Genomic DNA, 25914 nt, shown 5'->3' with positions numbered 1-25914 from the left:
AATAATTAGTTTACCATATAAAAATTTGACTTCAAATAGTTTTATTTAATAAAATTTGAATTTTTTTAAGTTTCATTAAAAGTTTTAATATTGTGAAAGAGCTTCGAACCTTTTAATGGAAGCCTACTTACCAAGATGTGAAGCAATCCAACGATAACCATCACTTTTCCGAGTAACTCAAATGAATTTAGAGTTTTTTTCGGTGAATTTTACTTAATTCAAATGAATTAAGCACTGAAATATCAAAAATAAGAAAAGAAAGCCATGCTAAAATTTTGAATGAATAATTTGAACATCCAAAAGCCATGGGTCTCCTTGCAGTAAGTGCAATATAGAAAAAATCAGAATACTGAAATGACGCCGAAAACCCTTAAGGAAAATTATGAAGCATTTTTTTCCACCCAGGCCAAAGAACGATCTAACTCGAATGGAGCGGAACGGAATTTAAATTTGTTTTTGTTTCAGCTTGTGGATCCTTTAAGGTTATTTTTGACGGCCCTTGGCCTCGTCGCCATTTCACGTGAAGGACCGGGTCCGGGTCCCGGGTGTTTTTTTTTTCCTGCTGCTGTTGCTACTTTCATTCACTTTGTATATTTCGTTTTGGGGTTCTGTTTCGAGGCTATTTGAGTTGGAAAACAAGAAACATAACAACAAAAAATGGAATAGCAGTTTCAGGGCATCAGCCCCAGTTTTTTGGATGCAGAGAGTTTCCCGCGTTAGATGTGCTTAAAGTTAGGAGTTATTTACTGGCCCCGAGTGACGACAGAGTCACGCTTGGCTGGGTGGATAAAACATTTGTACTTGGGTGGATTTTTAGATGCAAAAATTAAAAATATTGAGCTATGCAATCAAGAATGAGGAACTTTTCCAATTGAATAAAAAATCGTAAATGCCTTGAAATTTCGAAAAACTTTTAATGCTTATTGATGATAAAATCTCGATTCGCTACCTCCCAGTTCATTATCATCATGAGGGCTGCGATGTCAAAGATTTAATTTATTTGCTCCCATCATTCCCGGTTGATCTGCATCAGCGACTGGAAACAAACGAACCAGTTAGTTATTGATTTTGTCCTCCGGGTGTAAGAAAATTAAACTTTCGCCTTGACGAATTTCCTGGCAGACAAAAATGAGCTACTGGCATTGTGACTTTTTTCCTACTTACTATTCCTCACAAACGATTATAATTACTCGACGAGAGTCCTCGATACGGGAGTTCACAACTTACTCACCGGAGCAAATCATTAGCGTTCAAGTTGATTTTATCTTCTGAAAGTATGGGGGTGGAATGTTTTGTCTCTAAAGGAAAACTTTTAAGTCGATTAGTCTTGCGAGTTTGGGTTCGCTGCTTAGAAGTTGTTTAATTGGGACCGGCAGTTAATGAAACGAGGATTTAATACGACAATCAATCTATAAGAATTTGAAATTTAAATATAAACATAATTTTCTTGTAGTGAGTTTCTTTTAGTAGTAGACCCTCACTAGCTTAGAGCTAATGTGAATTTATTGACTGGGACCGGGTTTTCAAAGAAAAAATCGGAAAAAATTCCAGGGAAACAAAATTTGATTCTCTTGATCCCAGACCTGTAATTTTTTGCTCGCAAATCGTATATCAAAGGTCGGGCTTCCAAGATACAGCAATTTTGAGGCAGGAGTGTGATAAGAAAATGAAAAAATAATGAAGAAAATATACACATACCGTTGTTACTTTTATGACCCTCCATTAATCATTGCGCATGAACTAACACGATAATAAATTTGAAAAAGCACGCCCCAATGTCTGAAAACTGAAGAAATGGGCGCGCTTTTTGAATTCTCCCCTTTGTTGATTTTAAGGTAAACTCGAGCGATATCTCAATCGAATATTTCAAACAGTGATGCTCCGTTTTAAGTTTGAATAAATTTGAAGAAATTTTCTAAAAAAAGTATGGAGACATCTTCGCCAATTATGAAGTTATTAATGAAGAAGGATCAATACAACAATCTTCTTTACACTAAGTTTCCCATTTCTAAGAAATTGAAAAGTTCTTTTAAAAAGATTTCAACTTTCCCGGATCCTTATACAGAAAAAAATCCCCTCACTGTCAGCCGTCAGAAGTTCAACTTTAATCCAGGAAACAATCCGTTATCGCTGATGAATGTCGTCCTGCTGGACTGGAATCAAGTTTATTTCTAATCTGACTCGGCCGGATGCTATCAATGGCGAACCCTCATCAAAAACTCTCCTCCGTGGGCCATCTTCCATCCGTATCTGAGACAAACAAGATCATTATACCCGAAGAAGGTTGTACCTTCCCACTAAGGCTTATTGCGCTCACAAACCCCAAAAAGGGAAAAAAATCCACCTCCAAGAAGAAGTAGCTTGCCACTCTTCAGGTCACGAAGAATTTTGACATTCCACACAAACGATGTGTACACACTAATTTCATTATTTTGGGTCCTTTCCACCCAACCCCGGGGTTGTCGGGCTCTAATTTTTCTCCCTTTTTTGCTTTCGAAGAAAAAAAAACACTTCCTCTCCTTGCCGAAAAAGAGTTTAGGCAGAAACAAGGAGAATGGCACACGCATTGGCGTGTGACATCATCCGAGACATCTTCCGGCTCGGCGACGGCGGCTTTCCTGTTCCGGTTTCGGAGAGATGGATATGCATGGCACATTTTCCTCAGTAAACATCGGTGTTGTTGTTCACTTTATTTACCCAAAACCGGAGAAGGTAGGCACGTCACTTGCAGGCGGCGAAAATGAATTGGTTTCATACACTTAACCACATTTCCTTAATTTTCTTGATACATGAATCAAATAAAGATATTGACCTTTGACCGAGCTCAAACAATGAAAATGCTGGTTTTAATATGAATGTGTCAATTGTAAATTGTATAGTTATTCAAATTTAATGATTTTTTGATTTCAGTTTTCATGTTTGCTTGCAGCCAAGGGTCAAAACTTTCGGGGGAATACAAAGAAGATTATAAAAATATTAAATTCTTTTTTAAACTGTTTGAAAATGTGGAAAATTTCTCCCAATGCTTGTAAAGCTCAGTTAAATATACCTTCATAAGCCTAAAACACTACCCGAGTAGTCTTTGATAGCAAACACATGCCCTTATGAGCTATCAAAGCTAAAATCATAGCATAATTTAGTGTTGGATTCTTTAAATTGTTAACGGCTTAGCATAGCACACTAAGGTGCTTTTTTTGTCTTTATTTAAAAATTTTAAGCCACAGGCACACTAAGGCGTTGATTCTACTACACCAACTGAACAACAACATCATTACGATTTTATTGACCTTCATAAATTAGAAAAAAATGAGATCAAAATGATAGCATGATTTAATGTCCCATTTATAACATGTTTGAATTTAAATTTGAATTTTATCGCCGCCGACCATGGCCTAGTGGATAGCGTTTAACTCTTTTTAGCAATAGGTCAGGAGATCGAGTCTCGGTCACGGCACACATAGTAGAATTTACACCTTTTCAAAGAAACATTAAGTTAAACCGAGATCACATATTTGTGTGTTCGTTTTCAAGAAAATTCACTTTAAACAAATAACAAATTCAGTTATTACCAACATATTGTGCGCATTATTAAGTGTTAATTTCTCTGTCATGGCTAAAATAGGTTTCATTAAGGTATTGTTCGGGACGGGATTACGGGTTTGCGGGTTGTCGGGATGCACGAACGGGATTCTTTAATCACTTGGATTGCGGGGCGGGCAGATGATTTGCACTTCCAGCGGGTATCAAGCACAATTCGGGAGCACCAAGTATGGGCAAATGTTATCTCACGGGTAAATGTCCACTTTGACAAACGAGTGACGGTAAATCCACTATTGGATCGTCCACGGAATGCTTGAAAGGCACTTGCACCGTTTTCGGGGTGAAATACACGGGTTAAATTACTTAATTTAAAGTATTTCTCGGGAGCGAATTAAAAACGCGTGATCGTCCTCTGACATCTTGCTTGTATTCTATCTCAATGATGATCGTTAGGTTGGTACAAAAATGATGGTGGCACGGAAGTAAAAAGGAAAGCACAAAAACGCAAATTCTTATTTTATTGCAAAGCAAACTACAGTCCTTGCTCGATTTGATACCTAACAGGTATCATATTGCTATCATGATTTGTTAAAAAAAATGTTTTATGTAGTCATTTAACCCCCATTTCTGAAGAAGTTTCAAGAACTAACCGATGCCAAACTTGATACCTAAAACTAGCATCGTTGTGCTCTCAAAACTAATTTTGAGGCGATATAATATATAGGTATCACTAAGGTTTCAGTGAAATCTACGCTTGGTTTACCTTTGGTATCCGTATATGAAAATTTGAACCTAAATTTTGGCATTGTTTCATCTTTATTCGGGCATAATGATTATGAATTTTACTAGCAGGTTTTGATGGCAAAATTAAGTATCATTTAGAAAAAAATATTTGCTCGAAAATTTTTAAAACTTAATGAAAATCATTCCATAACTTTAAATGGGGTTTCATTACAATAGTCTGATCATGTGAAGTACTTTAACACGCCCGTGCGAAGGAAGTGGGATTTTTTTTTAAATTCAAATTTAGCTGGAAATATTCACGATACCAAAAATCTATTCAAATAAAAATGGATTTTTATCTGTCTGTCTGCCTATCTGTTCCTTATAGACTCAGAAACTACTGAACCGATTTGCTTGAAACTTGGTAGGTGGAGGAAGTGGAGATAGGGAAAGGTTCCTATAACGGTTTGAGCCCCCTCCCTATCTCCTAAAGGGGGGAGAAGCCTCCCAAAAAAATGACAATTGTTTGCATAACTCGAGAACCAATCAAGAAAATTGTATCACATTAGGTATGGGGTGGTATTTGAATACGAGAAATGTTTCTACGAATATTCAATACCCTTCTTTTCTTTCAGTGTGGAGAGAGGAAAGGGATAGGGGGGGCTCGCTAACAATTTTCCGCAGAACTCGAGAACTAATGAAGATATTGGAATCAAATTTGGCAAGGGAAGGTATTCGCACACAAGTGATTCTATGGTCTTTTTTGAGCACTTTCTTTTTCTGTGGAGATATTATTGCATAACTTGAAATCTATTCGAGCAAGTGGAACCAAATTTGGCTTGGAGGAGTATTTGTGTACAATAAAGGTTTCTATGAATATTGAATACGTTTCTCTCCTTTTTTGGAGAGATAGAAAGGGGTGAGGGGGCTCCTTTACATTTTCAGTATCATTGGAAAACTTTTAAATCATATGGATCTAAATTTGGCATGGGAAGGTATTTGGATTCGGGAAACGTTTCTATGATTTTTCGAGAACCTTCTGTTTTTCCTGTGGGGAAATTTTATGGTAGGAGGGTGCACTCATACCATTTTTTTTACCACTCGCGAACTTATCAAGCAAATGAAACCAAACTTCGCTTGGTAGGGTATTTGAGTATTTACGAAGAATATTTCTATGAATATTTGCCTCCAGCCTCCTTCCAGTGGGATGATACAAAGGAGAGAAAGGGGCTCCGTTAAATTTTTTTTGCATAACTCGAGAACTAATCGAGCAAATGGAAACAAATGTGACATGGGAGTACCTTTGGATACAATAAATGGTTCTTTGATAATTTGAAACAACATCTTTTTTCCATTGAGTACCGTAATCCGGGGTAAGATTGATCAATTTTTCAATATATTTCGATTATTTTTTCTGTTAAGAGAAACGTGTCATGTTGAATATTTTAAAACCAGTACTTGACTCTTATGAACATTGAACATGGATGCAGAAATTCATTAGACTACTTAAAATTTTATTTAAAAATCGTTTTCGTCTCTGTTCAGAATTTTATGGTTTGGGGTGACATTTATTTATCAGTCTCTATTCTGACGGTTTTTATGAGTTTTTCTTGATCATGAATGGTACAAAACATCTTCGTTTTATTTACAAATATTAGTTTATCAATTTAACTTTGATTTTTTACGTTTTATTTTAAAAATATTTATAATTGAAAAAAGAACAATGATGCTGCCTACATTTAGGGGCAAAAATTATAATAATTGCTAAATAGTTCGAGCTTCAAAATACAAATGAAAATAAAATCCTTCACACATTCCCCTAGGCCCTTCCACTGTAACCATTTTCATTTTTTCTTAAAATTTAACGATTTGATAGGGTTCCTATCCATTTGTTCAATACAGGCTTACTCTTGGAAAATTTCCTTATTTTTTAACACGTTCGTCGCCACGCTCATTTTGGTAGTTTCACTAGTCGGGCCCAAAGAAATTTTCAGAGATAGAAAGCAAAGAGGGAGAGTTCCCATATTTGAAACGTCCCAGTAAGCGCGTCCTCTCAGAAATCGACAGAGCATGCAAAAAATTGAGAGTTGAGTCACCGAACTTAGAATAAAACGTTAACCGGCGACACTCCAAGTACGCAAATATTTTTATTCGGTTTGTCCTGCCGAGATACTAGAGGCAACGAATACGAAAGCGTACATGTGAAATCAGTTCGAATCGTACACTCGTACGGTGTGCACGCATTTTATTCCCGTGTTTTTTTTTTTATATTTGTGCCTTCAATCGTAGCAGTCGACTTCTCAGGCAGGCAACCACGCATCTCGAAGGGAAACATACAAAAACGATTCGGATTGTGTTCGTGTGTTTCTCTGGAGGGCGTGTCTTAGCTTAATTCGTGGCACTCACCCAAGGCACGCGTATGGTGTGTTCCTCTCTAACGATGTGATGATGCAAAATCGTCAGAGAGATCGTTACGATCCCTCTGGCGATTTGAGTTACCTTTCTGCCGATTCAAATTTACCGGGGTGTGGCGAATCTGAGTGGTAAACTCAAGTGAGAGAGCGCTTTTTGATGTGACGGGGCCCCCCAGGAAATACACCCGTCACCCAAATATGGGTGCCGTGGCGACGAACGTGTTAAATATCGTGTTAAATTTACCATTGAATAACTGTAAAAAAAAATAGCAGTATAACTGTTCATATACAAAGAAAAAAAGTTGTTCTTTCACATTAAACAACCCGTTTGCTTCTAAATGCTATTTGCTATCACCAGGAGAGCTGTTTGTTTGCGAGCCTTTGGAAAAACAGATATTTTAAGATTTTGAAATTTGATTTTTACTAACAGAAGAAAATTTCAAATTCAAACCAATTTTTACCTATTTGATACTCAATTAATAGGCTTTTAAACGCATATTTTTTTAAAATTTAAACAGAATTCACAGATTTTTTAAATTTTGTTCTAATTATAAATTTTTTGTCACCTTCGATCTGACCAAATATAATAATAGTAGGAATATTCCTCACTCCCCAGAAACTTGAAGGACACATGAAACGCGCCTCCATGTGAGGAAAGTTCTTTCGAACATGAATAAATGCTATCGAGAAGACCTAAGTTGCCTTAGACTAAATTTCGAAAGCTTCTGGTGAAAACTGTTAAGCTCATCACCAAAACTTTGTGTCCCGATCTGATAATTATATTTAATACAACACAAGTATATCTAATATTTTTTCATAATATCTTTCATGATAAGTAAGTTGACTTCGTTAATAAATTTTATACTCAAAATATGATTTTGATTTATCGGTTCAACAAGTTTTGGAGTTTTAAAAAAATCAGATGTGCCTAAATGAAAAGTATTAAAAAGAGCTAATTCTACACGAAGAATTTTTTCCATTACCAATTTATTCATTTTAAGTGTAATGCTGATTTCCATTTACCAAACGTGCTCCAGATAATCAACAATAAATTTAAAATCATATTGTAGAGCAGATTTTAAGATCAATTTACTTAGTAAATTGTTGCCTTCTTATTAGAGATGTACCGAATATTCGGTTGGTCGAATATTCGGCGCCAAATACCGCCAAAAAACCGTTAAGCCGAATATTCGGCTCACCGAATAGTTGAGCTAAGTATTTGGCCGAATAGGCCGAATATTTGTTTGATTGAATTTATACAAGAACAGACTTGTTAAATTTTTCAACTGATGTTGGAAAAATTATAAAATATCCAAAAGTAATGTTGAAAAAGCTTCAAAATCATCAAAAACTTTTGGTATCAGTAAAACATTTTGGATGTTTCCGTGTAATTTTCACTGTAGATAGCTTTATGCTTTGATTATCGTTTATTCCCAATTTTATTGATATATCCTGGCCTGCTCATAAACCAAATAAAGAATTCGAAAAACGGTAAGACTTACCAGGATGGCCTCATATTTTTTAAACTTTTCAGATTTTACCCGGGTTTATTAAAATTATTTTATAAATCATATTTTAAATATCAAATGTCTCTTTGAAATTTTTTAAATTTTGTGTTTCAAAATGATTTTTTAAAGTAAAATTAATTCGTAAGATACGATTTGAATTCTCCTGTTGTAATTCGATGAAAACATAAAATTTCAATAATTTATTTCCTTCACAAAATCGTTCAGACCCGGCTGTGTGGATACGTGGAAAGTATTGTATGCTTAAGGTTTGTTCTTTTTGGCATCTATTTTGATTACTACAAAATTAGACATTCATCTGACTTGGTTTAAAAAAGCAATTTCAAATAGTTTGGCACTTTTTTTTTTGTTTTGTCCCAGATTTCACAGCGGAACCCAATCTCTTTTGTGATTAACGTCCTAGAAGCAATAAGTCATCTGATGTCCTTTCAGCTAATGGTGACATTTTGAAAATCAAAGAGACCTCTACTTAAAAAAAGGCCGAATATTCGTATGGCCGAATAGTTAAAAAGGTCAATATTCGGTATTCGGCCGTTCGCCGAATACCACTATTCGGTACATCTCTACTTCTTATGATTTCTTTTATGAAATATGTATTCAGTATTGTCCAAAAGTGAAATTTCCATCAATGATTATTCCAATTCAAATGACATTAGAATCTCAAATTGTAGATTTATTTTTTTTTTGTTTATATTTATTTAGGACCTTTTTTTGCATTCGGGTCCGTTGTAGATTTATTAGCAAACTCCGTCAGTCGAGACCTTTTTTCCATTCGGCAGAAAACAACACAAATTGAGAACCATAGCAACATACTTAGCTACACGAAGAAAAGTTGGAGTAGGCTGAAATTCTTATGTTGAAAATAAAACATAAACAAAATTTTCTGAGTGGTCATAGAAATGTAAGTTCAAACACGAACTTTTGTAGTTAAGACGCGAACCCACGGTAGAATGCTCAGAGTTTCCTCAGTACCTCAATGCTTGAAATTTCCTTCTAGTAAGAACTTTGTCCAGGAGGTGGTGCTGATATGCATGTTCTTGCTGAAGTATATGAAGCATGCTGAGAGTTACCAATGTTGATTATAATATGTTTGCTTTAGGGTTATATTTTTTCAAAATCTCTCCCCTTAGCGGTTCAAATATGTTGCGAACTTTTTGACCTCCGTATTTTGTTTTATTTTTCGGTGAACAGCTTTTCACCCTTTAGAAGCGAATTCAGACCTGTTTATCATATGATTAAGCCGCCGCCCGTGGCGTAGAGGATAGCCTTCAAGTATTCTAAGCCAGAGGGTATGAGATCAAATCCCGGTCACGGCATACATAGTACACATTCTGTGGGTTGGTGGTTTTAACATTTGGAAGATTCTAGCTATCATATCCTCGAAAGATGTACGCTTATAGTTAAAAAAAAAAAAAGAATCTCTTCAAGGAAACCTCATGTTTCATTGTGATCCTGTATGTGTTTGTGTTCGTGTTTATCTATCAGCTTGACAAAAAGACAAACATTTTTTTTTCACTTCTCCAATCAAAATTCTCGTATTTCGCTTGATAAAAACTCTACCATTCCTTACCCTCAAGGAATCAGTCATCTTTACTTCATGAATAGTGAAATAAGAATGAATGTTAAATCCTCTAGGATTTTTGGAACAATTCATCATATGAAATCTGGTCGGATAGTTGATTTCCAGCTGTTTTGGGTCTCCCACTGGGATTTTGTTGAATTTTTCACGATCCTACAAAATAAATTTGGTTGAAAGGTTTTTGTATTGAACGATATCTCAAAATTCACTTGACAGATTTTCATCAAATTGTAAACTTGTATACCTAAGTATTACATTAAAATGTTGTCAATTTCAATTTATGCATTCAATGGTTATTCACAAAACAAATTGTTGCGTTTTTTTTTTCGAATACACTCATTGGTGTGTTGGAAGGGCCGCATTATAAATTAATAAAATAAATAAATTAAAATAAACAAATAGACAAGTCGCAGATATCTGTTGGAAGAACCACAAAAATGGAGAATAGTGGGAGGACATCTGAAAAATATTCATGTCAACTTTTATGCATATAGATCGACTGCTCTTCAAATTTGTTTTTATATCAAGATGCAGTTTCACACATTTTTTTTAACAAACTATGGCGGAAAAATACGAAATATTTTGTAATTGATCTTCGAGTTCTTCAAAATTATAGCACTTTTTAGTTCGAATTGTCGTAAGGTCAAATCCCGTTAGTTTTTTTTCTTATGGCTGTCAATGGTAAACTTGTCGTTCCTTAGCAAACTTGTGGTTCCATCGAATGCAGAACTTGTAAAAGTTCGTAAAAAGCTCTCAACTACGAGGAACATCTTCCTCAACAGACTAAAGAATTGAAGCATGTATGAAAAATCATGAAAACATGCACATATCATAGACTGTTCCAACACACCTATTGTTAACGTCCATTTTGAATCGAATAGATTTTTTCGAATTCCACTGGCTGCGTCCTTTTGTTTACATATTTCTAAACGTAATTGGGCTTGGACCTGCTGATAAGAATAAATCTGGCTCTTTACTCTTAAGCCTAGTCCACACTAGGCAACATGAACTGTGTTATGAGACGAACTTTGGTGTTGTTGTTGTTGGAAACCTGAGACGGTCTCAGTGTCTCCCGAAAAAAAATGAGAGGCGCTGAGACCGTCTAGAGATGAACCGTTTCCTAGTGTGGACTAGGCTTTACACAGATTTCCATAATAATGACAGCTTATCGGAGTGAAATTGGAGTGAAGACTTTTCCTTTCTCTGTTTAACACATTAGAAATAGTATACCGGGATTGCGAGCGCGCCCATCGCCAATATCATCAAATACACATTTAGTTTGTGATAACATTTCAAAATGCGTGATCTTACTTCGGAGAAGAGAAAAAGTATCGTGCACAAGTGGTCTAATTCGAGTGGAATCTCATTGAGAAAATTGGTCAAAGAAGATTATGTGAGCGTCTGAGCGGTACGGACAGCTATTTAAAAATATGTTGAACATTGTACATTTGAAGATGAACAGAGTGTAGAGAGTTGATGAAGTTAGTTTATAAAACATACTTATATAAAATCACAAATATCATAATCAACTTAGAATGGTGAGTAACCACATCCCTGCAATGTTATACAAACCGTGTGGGGCACATCTCTCAGATTTCCCCTCAGATTTCTCCCTTTTTGACAGAATTAAGCTTTTTTCTTCAGATTTGAGCTTTCATCTCCTATGCTCTCAAGGCAAAGAAAGCTTAAATCTGAGGAAAAAAAAAGCTTAAAAACGAGCGTGCGAACAGGAGAGTCAGTTGTTCTTCGACTATTGGTGAATACAGATGTGCTAGATTAAAAATGTTGTGAGCTGCTTAGAAAAAGGATTTAACGGCGGATTCGACACCGAGGAGTGGTCGAAAATCTGATCCTGTAAGTCTTGCTATCGTCAAAAAGGTCAGGGATGCCTACAAACAGAAACCATCGGCTTCCGTTCGGGATGTGGCGAGAAAAGTTGGGTCCTGGACGTCTCACATGATGCGTGCTATAGAACGACTTGGGATCAAGACGTATCAGAAACAGAAAAAAAACCTAAAAGGAACACAAATCAAGCCGCTTCTGTCAAACCAAGAGCTAGGAAACTGTATGATTCAATGTTTTGCAAAAGCTCTGGGTACATTATCATGGACGATGAAACGTATGAGAAATTAGACAATAAAACCCTTTCTGGGCCATAATACTTCACTGTACGCAAGGACAAGGATGGTGTGGCAGGCAATTTGCGAGTGCAGCTACATATCTAGCCCGTAAGTCACATCGAAAACAATGAACACCCAGAACTATGTCAAGAAATGCCTACAAAAGCATTATATTTTGGCCCAATTTGACATCATGTCATTACGCCAAAGACACACTAGGATGAAACAAAAGCTAAAATGTCTGTTTTTGTGCCAAAAAACATGAATCCGCCAAATTGCCCCGATGCACGGGTTATCGAGAATTTTGGGGCTTTGACCAAAAAAAAGCTACGAAAATACATGAAACCAGCTGATAATATTGGAAAATTTAAAAAGGATTGGCAAAAAGTGGTGAAAATGGTGGGTAATGCAACTGTGCAGAAGCTTATGAGTCATGTTCGAGGAAAAGTCCGAAGTCTGGATTATGGTTCAAGATTTTCATCACAGTGTTTTGTAGAACACAAATAAAGATACAGTTAGTCAAATTAAATGAATAAAATTTAATAAAACATTTTTTTTTGAAAGTGTGCTTATAACTTCTGGAACAGTCTATAATATGCAAAAAACTATCGTTCCTTAAATAAGTTGTCTTGAAAATAGCTGGGATAAAATGTCCACACTCTCGGTTGAAGAAGTAAAATAAATAAAGTTACTGATCATAAAACAAACTGTGAATGTTACTATTTATTGTTGTCAAAATATTCTGGTAATCGAATAGTCGAATGAATTCGAGTTTTTAGAATGCTTAGATTTGAAACGTTCAACTTTCTCAGAAATTATTATGCTGAACATATAATCACGAGTTCAAATCAGTTAACAGATTCGTTTAGCACCAGGTATTTCTTTTGAAAATTCCTAACCTTAAACTTGTTAAAAAAGTAATTATCTATGTGAGAAAACTTATCATGAGTGATTAATTCTATGCTAGATCTTAAAAAAATTTCATAAACCAAATAATTTGAATCTTTGAAAGATTTAGAATGCTTCTCATTCTGAATTATTAAATTGGACTTTGTTTACTTGGAAACTCATACTAACTGTAATGCTTCAGTACCATTCTTACACCTTTGATGTCAAAAAAAGAAATCAGCACCTTTTGCTACCTACAGAAACCCCATTCACCGGAATCACCTCAGCCGGAAAGGACCGAACGGCAAGGTCAAGTCCCGTTTCCATTTCCCGACACCAATAGCTCCTCGGACTGTTCTCGAACGAAAATGGTTCCGATATTGAAACCCTGGCAAACCCACCTCCGTCAAGCGTGTCCAACTTCACGCATCGGGTAAACAAAAGTCACGGAACCGTATCCTTGCCTCGGTTAAAACTTGGTTGGCCCTTGGAAAAAACCCGAAATAAAAATTTCCACCAACGATGGACGGACACTCAGCCAGCAGCAGTGGCACTTTCGACCGACTCTGGACGCCTTCAGGGCGAATAAGTGGCAAAAAATAATAACCAGAAAAAATTTGATTTATTCGAAAAGCAAGCAATACACGTTCCGGTGTGGCACTTTTTAGCTTTACGACCTCTTGACTTTGCAATCGAGGGTGACATGTGAGTTGTGGCCATTTTTTTTCCTGGTTTCCCGAGCAAGTCAGGTGCTTCCACGCCACGCACATTTCACATTTATGATCCCGGGAGCTGGTCGCTTTATGGACTGGTCCTTTAATTTCTGGAGGCTCGTTTATGGAATATCATTTCCCATTATGGAGATATGGAAAAGGTAAATGTCATTTCTCAAATTGATACAACATATTTTATTCAAATTTATCCATTATGTCGATCGGAATCGGATGCTCGGTTTTGCATAAATGGACAACTTTATCTCTGCATGTTATTCACATTAAGAAGAACTTATGCGTGTGTTTAAATGAAAAACAATTGAAGATGGTTAGAAAAAAGGCACATCAAGAAATTATTGACACACAAAAAATTTTGTAAAACATTTGAAATGAAGATGTTAAAAAGAATATACTCTCAACTGTCGATATTCGGCTCGCAAATCTTCATTTTTGAATTCTTATTTTGAAAATCGACTTTTGAATCTTGACTCTTGAGTCTTGACTCTTGACTCTTGACTCTTGACTCTTGACTCTTGACTCTTGACTCTTGACTCTTGACTCTTGACTCTTGACTTTTGACTCTTGACTCTTGACTCTTGACTCTTGACTCTTGACTCTTGACTCTTGACTCTTGACTCTTGACTCTTGACTCTTGACTCTTGACTCTTGACTCTTGACTCTTGACTCTTGACTCTTGACTCATGACTCTTGACTCTTGACTCTTGACTCTTGACTCTTGACTCTTGACTCTTGACTCTTGACTCTTGACTCTTGACTCTTGACTCTTGACTCTTGACTCTTGACTCTTGACTCTTGACTCTTGACTCTTGACTCTTGACTCTTGACTCTTGACTCTTGACTCTTGACTTTTGACTTTTGACTCTTGACTCTTGACTCTTGACTCTTGACTCTTGACTCTTGACTCTTGACTCTTGACTCTTGACTCTTGACTTTGACTCTTGACTCTTGACTCTTGACTCTTGACTCTTGACTCTTGACTCTTGACTCTTGACTCTTGACTCTTGACTCTTGACTCTTGACTTTTGACTCTTGACTCTTGACTCTTGACTCTTGACTCTTGACTCTTGACTCTTGACTCTTGACTCTTGACTCTTGACTCTTGACTCTTGACTCTTGACTCTTGGCTCTTGACTCTTGACTCTTGACTCTTGACTATTGACTCTTGACTCTTGACTCTTGACTCCTGACTCTTGACTCTTGACTCTTGACTCTTGACTCTTGACTCTTGACTTTTGAATCTTGACTCTTGACTCTTGCTAGACGATTGACTTCAGGCTCTCCTTTCTCAACTTCTTGCTGTTTTTTCATGTTTCAAAAATCTGCAGGTACTCCAAAAATAAATATATTTTCTATGCCTCTCCTTTTTATTGTATTTTTTTTAATGTATGAAAGAATTTTATCTTAAAAATTAACCAACAAGGCGGATTTTTCTTTTATGAAAAATGTTTCCGACGCATAGAAGCAAGCTTGTTCCCAATTTATTCATGAATTCTCGAACAACTGCATTGCCACAGTTCCACAGAAGTGGGAAATTTGTTTTTCCCAGAAACTCATTCCATTTTCTTCTCTCTAGGAAACATTTCCGCCCGAATTGATGAAATCTGAACCGAAGCGGCAAAGTTAGACATCTACACCTCAATCTTGACAGTCGCAATCATAAAGCGATCGGGAAAGCCGTTGAGCAACTTTTCTCCAGCGCGTTTTCGGGAATGTCCTCAATTTCCGGTTCTAGAAGTTAGTTAAGTCGAGGCCACCAAAACTTGCCCTTCACTCACTTTATCATTTCAGGTTTTTGTTTGTTAGCAAATTCTCGTACAATTCCCGCACAATCACGTCCGCTCGTTACTCAAAGTTTCTTGTAGCGGGCCCCGGACAAAGTTTGTCCTAACAACCGGCGGGAAAAGATGACCTGGTCGTGTCATCTGTGAAAATTTTACCTAAAACAACATCGACAACAACAAGACCGCCAGCCCTACAATCACAGGACATTAGACACAGCAACAGCAGCAGGATCGTCGAGCTTAGCCAATTTGGACGCCCCAGTTTGTCCTTTTTGATGTGAAACTTGAGACTCGATGAAAATGGCACAATTTTTCTCAGCTCAAGTGCCAAAACTTCAAGAAAACAGTTCCAAAGGGACGATTTCGTTGTCTGAAGGAACACATTTTTTCCTCCTGCTTTGCTTGTCTTTGCTGTGCCCCAGAATGAGGTTGGCTTTTATTTATAACCGTGTTGAACTCATCGTTCCTCGAATGGCTTGAAGCGATTTTCCTTTAAACGTAGACAGAGATAAGCAAAAAAAACTCTGCCTAACGCTGTAGAAATATCCCGGAAAACTGGCCCGGGCACGTCCGTATGTTTCCCCCTTGCTTGTCATCTTACGGTGGCTGAGAGCAAGATATCCTGGCCAAAAAATGTGACGTTGAGTGTGAAAATTGGAAACAGCCATGAAAAATGAACTACGATTAAAGCAAATAGCACTTGTGTTTGCTAACCTGCTCTAGCGCGTAGCGGAAATGAAAATTTCAAATGTGTGTTTTAAATTGGAAGCATTCAGCGGCCTCTGATGGATCGATTCTGTCTGCCCCGGAATGAAGTGTTTAAATTGCTGTTAAAAATATTCACAGGTTTGTAAAAAAATGATAGCTGAGAGCTTAATCGCTGAGTTGCGAAATAGCAAAGTGTTTTTCAGCAATGAGAGAGCGTAGTGAACTTTAATATGCTCATTCGAAATATTTAAACACTTCTATATTCAAAAGTCGAAGTCGATAGTTCAGAGTCCATGTTCAAGAGATGCAAATCGAAAGTCAATTGATTTGAAAATTGAGAGAAGAGGAGTGATGAGCGATAAGAATTCAGAGTCGACAGTTCAAATTTGAAGGAAAAATTTCAAAAATCGAGTGCCAATAATCGAGAATGCCGAGCCGACATTCGATAGAGAAGAGTTGACAGTCAAGAGTTGATACTCAAGAGTCGATGACAATGTCGACGGTAAAGAGTCAATAGTAAAAAATCGCAGGAAAAACATCGAAAATCAGAGGTCGAGAGCCAAAAGACAAGGGTCAAAAGTCTAAAGTCAAGAGTCAAGAGTCAAGAGTCAAGAGTCAAGAGTCAAGAGTCAAGAGTCAAGAGTCAAGAGTCAAGAGTCAAGAGTCAAGAGTCAAGAGTCAAGAGTCAAGAGTCAAGAGTCAAGAGTCAAGAGTCAAGAGTCATGTCATGTCTTGTCATGTCTTGTCATGTCTTGTCATGTCTTGTCATGTCTTGTCATGTCTTGTCATGTCTTGTCATGTCTTGTCATGTCTTGTCATGTCTTGTCATGTCTTGTCATGTCTTGTCATGTCTTGTCATGTCTTGTCATGTCTTGTCATGTCTTGTCATGTCTTGTCATGTCTTGTCATGTCTTGTCATGTCTTGTCATGTCTTGTCATGTCTTGTCATGTCTTGTCATGTCTTGTCATGTCTTGTCATGTCTTGTCATGTCTCGTCATGTCTTGTCATGTCTTGTCATGTCTTGTCATGTCTTGTCATGTCTTGTCATGTCTTGTCATGTCTTGTCATGTCTTGTCATGTCTTGTCATGTCTTGTCATGTCTTGTCATGTCTTGTCATGTCTTGTCATGTCTTGTCATGTCTTGTCATGTCTTGTCATGTCTTGCCATTTCTGTAGTTTTTCATTCCATTTTTAAATGTTATCTTGTAGCACCTCAAGCTGTCCTTAAATTAACTTCTATAAATCAAACAAATGGGGAAGGAATAAAAAAAACATCAACAATCATTTTCAACCAATAGTAATTTATCCTTAAGGAACTCTTTTCTGAAATATTATACCGAAGTTAGAAAAAATCTCCAAACGATAGGGATCCCGTAGAACACAACAAAACGAAACAGCGAAAGACAAATGAAAAGGGCGATCATTTGCCTGAATTCCGGCTTCGGGGCAAATTATTTATTGGAAGGGTCTTCTTTCGGGGCCAAGTGGGTTCAATTCTCTCGAAAGCTCTCTCTTCCTTAATGGTCGTGACAAGAATATTGTCCTCCCGGTCCTTCTTCTCGAGGGTCCATTTGTTGTCTGATTTCGGGACACCGTTTGTTCGTAAGTGCCGTCGGGGTTCTGTTGATAATTTACACATTTTCGTCGGAGGATTGAGATTTTACGACGACACCTGCTATAACTTCTTGCTGCCCAGAAAGATGGAAGCTTAATGCCACAGATGAAAGACGGGCTTTAAGTCAATTCTCGGTTCGACTTTGGGAATCGATTTTGCAATTTGGGCGAGACAGCAAAATGGTTTCCTATATGGTTTGATAATTTACCTCCAGGGGTTCCGGAAATTTGAATCGGTTTGGAATGATCCTCTGAGAGACATTCAAAAGGATATTCACTCCACACCACTTTCAGTAGATGTTTTGATCAATATTCGAGACCGAGTCAATTATTCAATACTATTTTGAATGTTTATTCTATAAATAAATTGGATTTGATACATCCCACAAAATCCAGTTTTACTCCTCCCTCACCACCTTTGATCGAAAATTCAAACGTTCCGGATTAACTTTTTCGAAACCAAACAGGAAATGATGTTGCAGACAACCAAAACTCGCCACCAAACTCACGGATGTTGTTTTGCACTTTGGTCGCACGGAATAACAAAAAAAAACAAATTCAACTCTCTTTGAATTTTTACTTATTTCCCCGCGGAAAAAGACATTGGCGGAAATTCATTTCAGCTTACAGAAAAATTAAAAATTTGCAAATTGAAGTGTCAAAAGTGTTTGAAACCATGTTTGACAGGCACTTCCGAATCCCAAACAGCAAGTAATGTGTTGGCGTTTGAAAAACTTTCATTAACTAACGGTCGCAATTACATTGAAATGGGTTTCCCCAAAAGGGCATTCCGAGAGGTTGAAACTGCGACTCGGAAAATTGTGTTTCAAAAACTCAATTACCCTCTTCAGTGTAAAATGCTTGAGGAAACCAATAAAAAAGTTGAATTTTTATTTAAAAAAAAAAATTGGGGCGCTTTTGGGGATAATGCTGTGAATTTAAAATGTAACAATAAAATTGACTCTCTTTCTTTGTTGTTGATTTAATTTTTTTCTAGCAACACGATCCGGAATAAAGTATCTTATATAGTTGAAACAAAGTTGAAATTTCTATCCAATACAAAAAAGGAGAAAAACAGCAGAATTTATAAAAATTACCTTAGCATTCCTATTTTGTAGTGAATAAATGTGATGTTAAAAATTTAGGACAAAACCATGTTGAAACTTTAAATGACATAAATAATGAGGATTCATTGAATTATTTAAAAAAAAGTTTTAATCAAAGTCAAGATAATTTAGAGATTATGACTTATTCAAAACAAAAAATAAACCCAACTTCGAAATAAGAAGAAGAAAAGTCCATATCTCCTTCTCTCGAAGATTTATAAATATTTTTAAGTATATTTGTGAATTTATTAGAAATTTCATAGTTTTCTTCAATATAAAATATCAAGTGTCAAGGCTAGAAAGTGAAAACTTCTTGAATCAAAAGTCGACAGTCGAAAAAATCGTCAAGAATCGAGAATCGCTTGTCAAGAATCGTATTATTGGGATCGAAGAGTCAAGATCCGAAAAATGACATCTCAGAATCGAAATACGAGAATCAAAATTCGAGAGCTGAGATCCAAAAGCCTATGCGTGAAGGTTGACAATCGGGGGTCTAGAGTCTATTCATGGGAGTACAAATCAATGAAAAAGAGTTGGCTTTCAAGAGTCGAGTGTTGCAAATTGAGAATCAAAAAATGAGAGAAAACAGTTAAGATTTGAAAATTGGAATTTCGTTTGTAGCCGCGCTGTAATGTAATTTCATTTTATCGACGATTTTCGGCGGATTTTAAATTAGAGAATTAGAGATAGGAGATGAGAGCAGCAAGTCAAGAATGGAGAATTGAGTGTCAAATCTCAGGAGCTTTAAGTCGAGAGCCGATATTTTAAACACTAGTGTCCAGATATGAGAATGAGAGTTGTAAGTCGAGAGTTTAAAGTCGAGAAACGTTTTTTGATAGTCACGAGTGTATTGAGATGGCAAACCAGATTGGTGAGTCTGGAGAATTGAGATCCGAAAAATAAATTCCCAGATAAGAGGTGCGATAGTCGCGATTCAGCCTAGAGGTAAAAATTTTCCACAAAAAATTGAGAGGCAGGAAATGAGATTCAGAAATCGCAAGATAGCTGTTTTTTGTCAAAAGTTAAGTGTTGAAAGTCGGAACTCTAAAAACTACAGTGGAAAGTTTAGAATAGAGTGTCGATAGTCGAGAGTCGGGATAAAGTTGACGAAGCTGAAGAGATCGAATCGAGATTCAAAAGTTAAGATTCGAAAATCAAAATTAGATGATCGAAAAATGAGTGCTAAGGATTGAGAATTGTAAATTGATGGACGATTATTGAGAAAAGAGAGTTGAGATTCCTGATTCATGATTCATGAATTCAGAGTCGAGAAATGAGATTGAAGATTCGGAAAATGAAAATCGTTGGAGTCGAGCGAATGTGATAATCAATCAAGAAAGAGTCGAAAAGGAATAAGAGAATCGCGAAAGGAGAGTCAACATTTGATAGTCGAGAGTTAAGAGATTAAAATTGAAATCCGAGAGTTAAAAGTTGCAAGTCAGGATTCAAGAATCAAGGAATGAAACTCGACCGATAACAACCAAGAGTCGAGAGTAGAGAAATGAAATGAGAATCGACAGTCCGTTGAGAGCCATGAGTCTAGAGTCGAAAGTCGGAAGAAACAAGTAGAGAATCGACAAACGAGAGTCGAATATCAAGAGCTTATAGTCGAGAGTCAAGTGTCTTGAAGTGGTTTCGAGAATTAAGAGAAGAGTGATGAAAGTCAAGAGTAAAAAAAATAAAAGTCAAGATTTTAGAAACAAGATTCGATTCTCGAGATTTGGTATAGAGGTAAGAACCTTCAATCAAGGGTTGAGTTTTATGGTTTTGGAAATGAGAGTCAGATATTGAGTAAGAGTCAAATGTCGAGTAATGAGAGTCAGAAGTTAAAAAATGGGAGACGAGAATCGAGAGTCGAGAGCATTGAGTCTAGTCGTGAGTCGGAAAATTTGATTCAAGATTTAAGATTCGAAATATTAGATTCAAGAGTCAATATAATTGAAGGAAGTGTTTATAATTATACCAGCTGACTCGGTGTTCTTTGCTACACTTTGTAAAATTGATGGAAATATTAATGAAAATTTAAATTTGTTTGTCCATTATTTTATATTTAAATCTCAACATCATGATAAATAAACCCTTTGACATGGAAGTTGCAACTTGAGTTTAGAATTGCAATACAAAAGACATTAGTTCTAATTTTATTAAATATTCTTTTCTGGCCTCAAAACCTAACAGAAAAGTTATTTTCCGCTCATTTTTTTAGTAGATACCTTAAATTATGACTCTGATTTAGTTTATTCATAAGTTCCTTAATTCTTCCAAAATAAATGTTTTACTTGTAAAAAAACCCTCTCCCATGCCAAATTTGGTTCCATTTGCTTGATAAGTTTCCAAGTCATTAAACATAAATTCCGACGGTTCCCCTGATTAAAAATCGAGACAACATTTCTCTTAAATAAATCCCTTCTGTGCAAAATTTTTTCAATCATTTCAATCATATCATCGAGTTATTAAACAAAAGTGTGGGTTAACTTTTCCTTTTCTAACTGCCCACTGAAAAGAAAGGAGAAACGGAAAGTTTTTATTTCCATATAGATACATTCCTATGTCAAATTTGGCCCATTTGCTTAAAATTTTATCGAATCATTCTTCACCCCACTGAACGTTTCCCGAATAGCCATACAAACCTTTCTCCATCCCAATTACCCTCATTACCACATACAAAGGTGGTTTCTTTCGTATGACTCATTCTATGCAACAAAAATGTATGGGACTCTCGTCTTCTCTTTCTATCCCATTAAAAACTAATGAAAGGAATGATCCCAAACAATTATAGAAACATAATTCATAATATTGCAAAAATTGTATGGGCTCCATCCCCTCACGGAAAAAAGTATAGTTTTATCAACCGTATTCTGCCTATATTCAATCATATTGATGATTGATTCTAGACCAACTAGATTTATTTTATCTTTAACTTTATTTGTATGATCGGTTTAATGATTTCAACTGTAAATATGATAGCTTCCACTACAATTGTATGATTGATTCAACCATAAATATGATTAATTAACAAAATATACTGATTGATGTTGGGCTTTCAACTAAATATATTGTAGATTCAACATTACAGCTATGGTTGATTTATTTAAAAGTACGATTGAATCAATAAAATTCTTTGACTGTGTTAGTGTTTGGATGTCTAGTAATTATTCAAGTATTTCACAATCAGTTATAAAATATAGTTTAATTTACTATATTTATAGTTTATTTATATTCATAGTACTTTACTATATTTACAGAATTTACAATATTTACAGATAACTCAATTGTACCATTTCAATTGAATCTATCACTTTTAAAATTGAATGTGAGAAGTTAAACAGCAATATTTAGTAGAAACTACTATATTTATAGTTGAATTTATAAAATCAATCAAACAATTGTAGTTCAATGTATCAAATTTACAACTGAATCAATTATATCATTATTGTTGAATCTATTATATTCATAGTTGATGGCGTAAGGTGAATCATCAGTTTGTAAAAAAGTTTATTATATTTATAGTTGGATGCCAAAAAACCAACTACGCTTTCATGATTGATAGAACCAGCTGAAATAATTAGAACAACAGTCGTCTTTTTTCTCCATGCTCTTCCTAAGTATGCTTCCAATGCAAGTCGGGAAAAGTCTCAAATAATCATAGTAAGTTTTCCCACATTCTAATAAATTTCCATATCAATTTGGTTAAATTTGTTCTTATAGCTATCGATTAAAAACAATGTATGAAAGCCCCCTTTAAATTTTTTTTCTCCCTACTTAAAATTAGAGTGGGATCTCAAATAACCATTGAAATATTTTTCATATACATAAACCCTCGCATGTAAAATCTGGATACATTTGCTCGACTAATTCTTCAGTTATGTAAAGAATTTCAAGAGAGCCCCCCTCTCTCCTGAATATTTATCTCCCCTGTGGAAAATGGTAGAGGTACCAAATATTCATTAACATATTTCTGGGAGCCGAATACCTTCCGATACCAAATTTGGTACCATTTGCCTGGATGGTTCTCAAATAAGCAAATATTTCTCTTTTGCTTGGGGGACCCGTCCCTCTTCCGATAAGAGAGAGGGTTCTCAAACTTGAATAGGAACCTTTCCCGGCCTCAAAGCACCACCTGTCAAGTTTCAATCAAATCGGTTAAGTAGTTTCCGAGTCTATAGGGGACAGATAGACAAACAAACAGATAGAAATCTATTTTTTTTAGATTTGAATAAACGATATTTGAATGATATTTTCGTATAGAGAAAACAAAAAAAAAAAACAATTTGGATAAATGGATGGATAAATATTTTTGATGCAAATTTCCTTAGAAATATTTTTTTTTTTGACACAAGAACCAGTAAGATGTTTCTGTGTATTAAATCATCGACGATTTCAAAATTAGTATCTCTTAAGTATTCAAGACTGACAGACAAAGCTTCGATCACAGAATGTGAAACTCGAAATCATACCCGGTTTTATATTAAGAAATCAAAGATGTCATTTTATAATACCTGCTGATAACCTGCTGATTGGTATATTTCTGATTTTACCTGTAAAGAGAAATAAAAAAAAAGTATTAAAATTTATTTCTACAGAATAATTTCAGGTAAGTAGATAAAAATGGATTGTCATAGATGTTTAATTTTAAATATTTTCATTAAGCAGAATACGATGAAAGATTTTTACAGTTGAACTTCACAAAAGTTTTACGCAGAGAGCATTCCTTTAGTATGTTTTTGAAATTTGTTCAATTTTTGAACACACGTGCACGTTAACAGTGATATATTTGGATAATTTTTTTGTCTTTTAAAAAGGGTTGTGGTGTTTTAACTCTTATTTGTCGATTTTTCAATGATACACTAGAATGGCACAAAAATCATCAGCGGGCTCGGTTTCACAGACGAAACAAAAATGATGTTGATTTTTCAGTACAAAATATTCAATTTTCCTATACAAAACTAAAAGTTCAAATTTACTCATGTAAACGTAACTTTAAAATTCTGCAAAAAAATCATGGATGAGTTTTGTTCCAAAACGAAGCTTTTTAGACCCCAGGGTTTGAGAAATTCAAAAATGACTCTTAATCGACTCAGTCTAATGATACACATATTTTCCCATTTATTTTTCTGCTTCACGATATTTTATCTGACTTGCACCGAACATTACAATTTTTTTTTGTTGAACCCTGTTTTGACTTTATAGGTGGTTTCTTCATCATCAACTAATACGATGACCAACATTTAAAAATTATATCATGCAATTAGAAGAAACGAACCAGCAAAAGGCTGAAAGTTTCTTAAAATAAAGAAAAAAAAAATTTCATTTAGTTCAGTCTGATACACTTAAGTTCGTGGACAGAATTCAAAATAAACAATAATTTTTCTGCTTCCATCTACGTGTAATACAATGTGGTAGAATGTTGCAAAGTTTACTCTCATTACAGATCCGTCTGTCCAAAATCCATCCGATTAATCTCTGTTGGCTGCCAAGAGATGTCAATGTAATCCTAGCGGAATCTCATCCTAAACATCTTCTTGCCAATGTAAACACTCTTCCATAATTAAAGAGCACCGATTAATCACGAACCGGCTCACAGAACGGCAAAACCGAGAAATCAAATCCATCCGTGTATGACATATGATTAAATTTTATTGCTGTTTTCAATTTTCGCTGAACGAATTTTTTTTTCTCTTGGTTGGGGTCAACAAAAAATCGTCTGTTGAACGAAGGTTTTTTCGGGGTCGTTTTCTGTACGCAAGTATGAATTTTCCAACCGTGGCATATTTCTACCGGAGAATATGTGTGATGAATCTCTGTTTGTTTAGGGGTTTTTTTTTTCTCCTGATATTTAGTTGAACCCAGAAAGAGTCCACAAATTTGGCAAACAAAACGTAAACCTTCATTTGAAGTTGAAGGCAGTCGAACGAGGTGGAGGGAAGGAGAGAAATAATTTGGCAATCTCGTTGGGCGATGCTTTTCGGGTTCATAATTTAGGTCCTTCAACCAACAACAGCCGGGACCATCTCGACCGCAAATCCGGATCGTGGTTAACCCGAGAGAAGAACGCCAAAAAAAAACGGAGACAGGAAGGAAGCAACCGAAAAAAAAAAAAACCTGAAAATAATCGTAACCGTTCGTTATCGTCGTTGACCAGCTCTTAGAGAACCTTCTTGGACCAGGCCAGGACCAATGAAGGAGGCCAACGGAACCCAATTAAGGAAAGTTTTAATGTGCCCATAATTTTATTTGCGCTTCACTTAGCTCGCGCAGCCACTAATCCCTTTATATCCGGGACCAATTTAAGTTGATAATGACTATTTGTTCACCCTCAAGTTTCTTTCTTGCTTGTATTTTTGTGATCGTTGTCAATATGTACACATTCAAAACAACAACAACCCAAAGTGGTCGCATTTTGTTGAACCGCGCTAAACTTTTCGCGTATTGAGTTATAAAGTTTATTGGTGATCAAAACTTGGCTAAAAATGTAGCTGCCGTTTGCAGTTTTTGTACTGAGTGAGTGTGGGAGGAATAGAAGCCGGAATATATGTATGTAATGGAAGTACCTTCTTGTTTACATGAACCCCGATCTTCCGGATAATGTATTGCTTGTTTTGAAGCTCAATCCGTTCTCAAAATAAGAAACACCATCAAAACAAATTACTTTGTTTGTTCGATGAATGAAGAAGGGCAAAACATGCCATCATCGAGATCTAGGCGAAATCGCACAGAACAACATTCATGGATGAATTGACTATCATGAAAAATTTTGTTGCATTAAAAACACATTTCGAGTTTGTTTATCTCAAATCCCGAACATTTCACTTAACCCTTTAATGCAGGTCTTTTTTCTAAAACAGAATAGCTCAATAATTGCTGGAGTAATAATATTTCAACTCGAATAACACAACTGAATAGATTTGAAGCCGTCATTTAAGGCTTGTAAAAGTTATGGTCGATTTTTCAAATTTCCTCCAATTATTGTTCATTAGTTACAAAATGATGTTTGTGATTGATCCAGACCAAAATATTTGTATGAATTTCCAAATCTGAAGAAATAATACGATTTTTGAAATTTTTTACTTAAAAAACGATTTTGGCAATTTTTTTTGGCAACATTCGATGTTGGAAACATCAGAACGGGTTTTTCGAACGACATTACCATATAATTTTCGCTATAAAAGGACCAATATAA

At 35.7% G+C, this 25914-nt stretch overlaps 1 protein-coding gene across 3 annotated transcripts in view; it reads right to left on the bottom strand.

Annotated features, from left to right (window-relative positions):
* Positions 1–25914, bottom strand: part of LOC129755641 (5-hydroxytryptamine receptor-like) — a 443410-nt gene that overhangs the window by 313307 nt on the left and 104189 nt on the right. The window contains exon 2 of one of the 3 annotated variants that reach the window (XM_055752243.1): positions 23234–23272. The exons of the other annotated variants lie outside the window; for them this stretch is intronic. The gene's annotated coding sequence lies outside the window, so the exon portion shown is untranslated. The remainder of the gene's footprint in view (positions 1–23233; positions 23273–25914) is intronic. 3 annotated transcript variants of the gene reach the window in all.

This window comes from Uranotaenia lowii, chromosome 3 (genome assembly GCF_029784155.1).
Source record: "Uranotaenia lowii strain MFRU-FL chromosome 3, ASM2978415v1, whole genome shotgun sequence".
Taxonomy (NCBI): domain Eukaryota; kingdom Metazoa; phylum Arthropoda; class Insecta; order Diptera; family Culicidae; genus Uranotaenia; species Uranotaenia lowii.
Note: the sequence above shows the minus strand (reverse complement) of the source record. Positions and strands in the feature narration are given on the sequence as shown.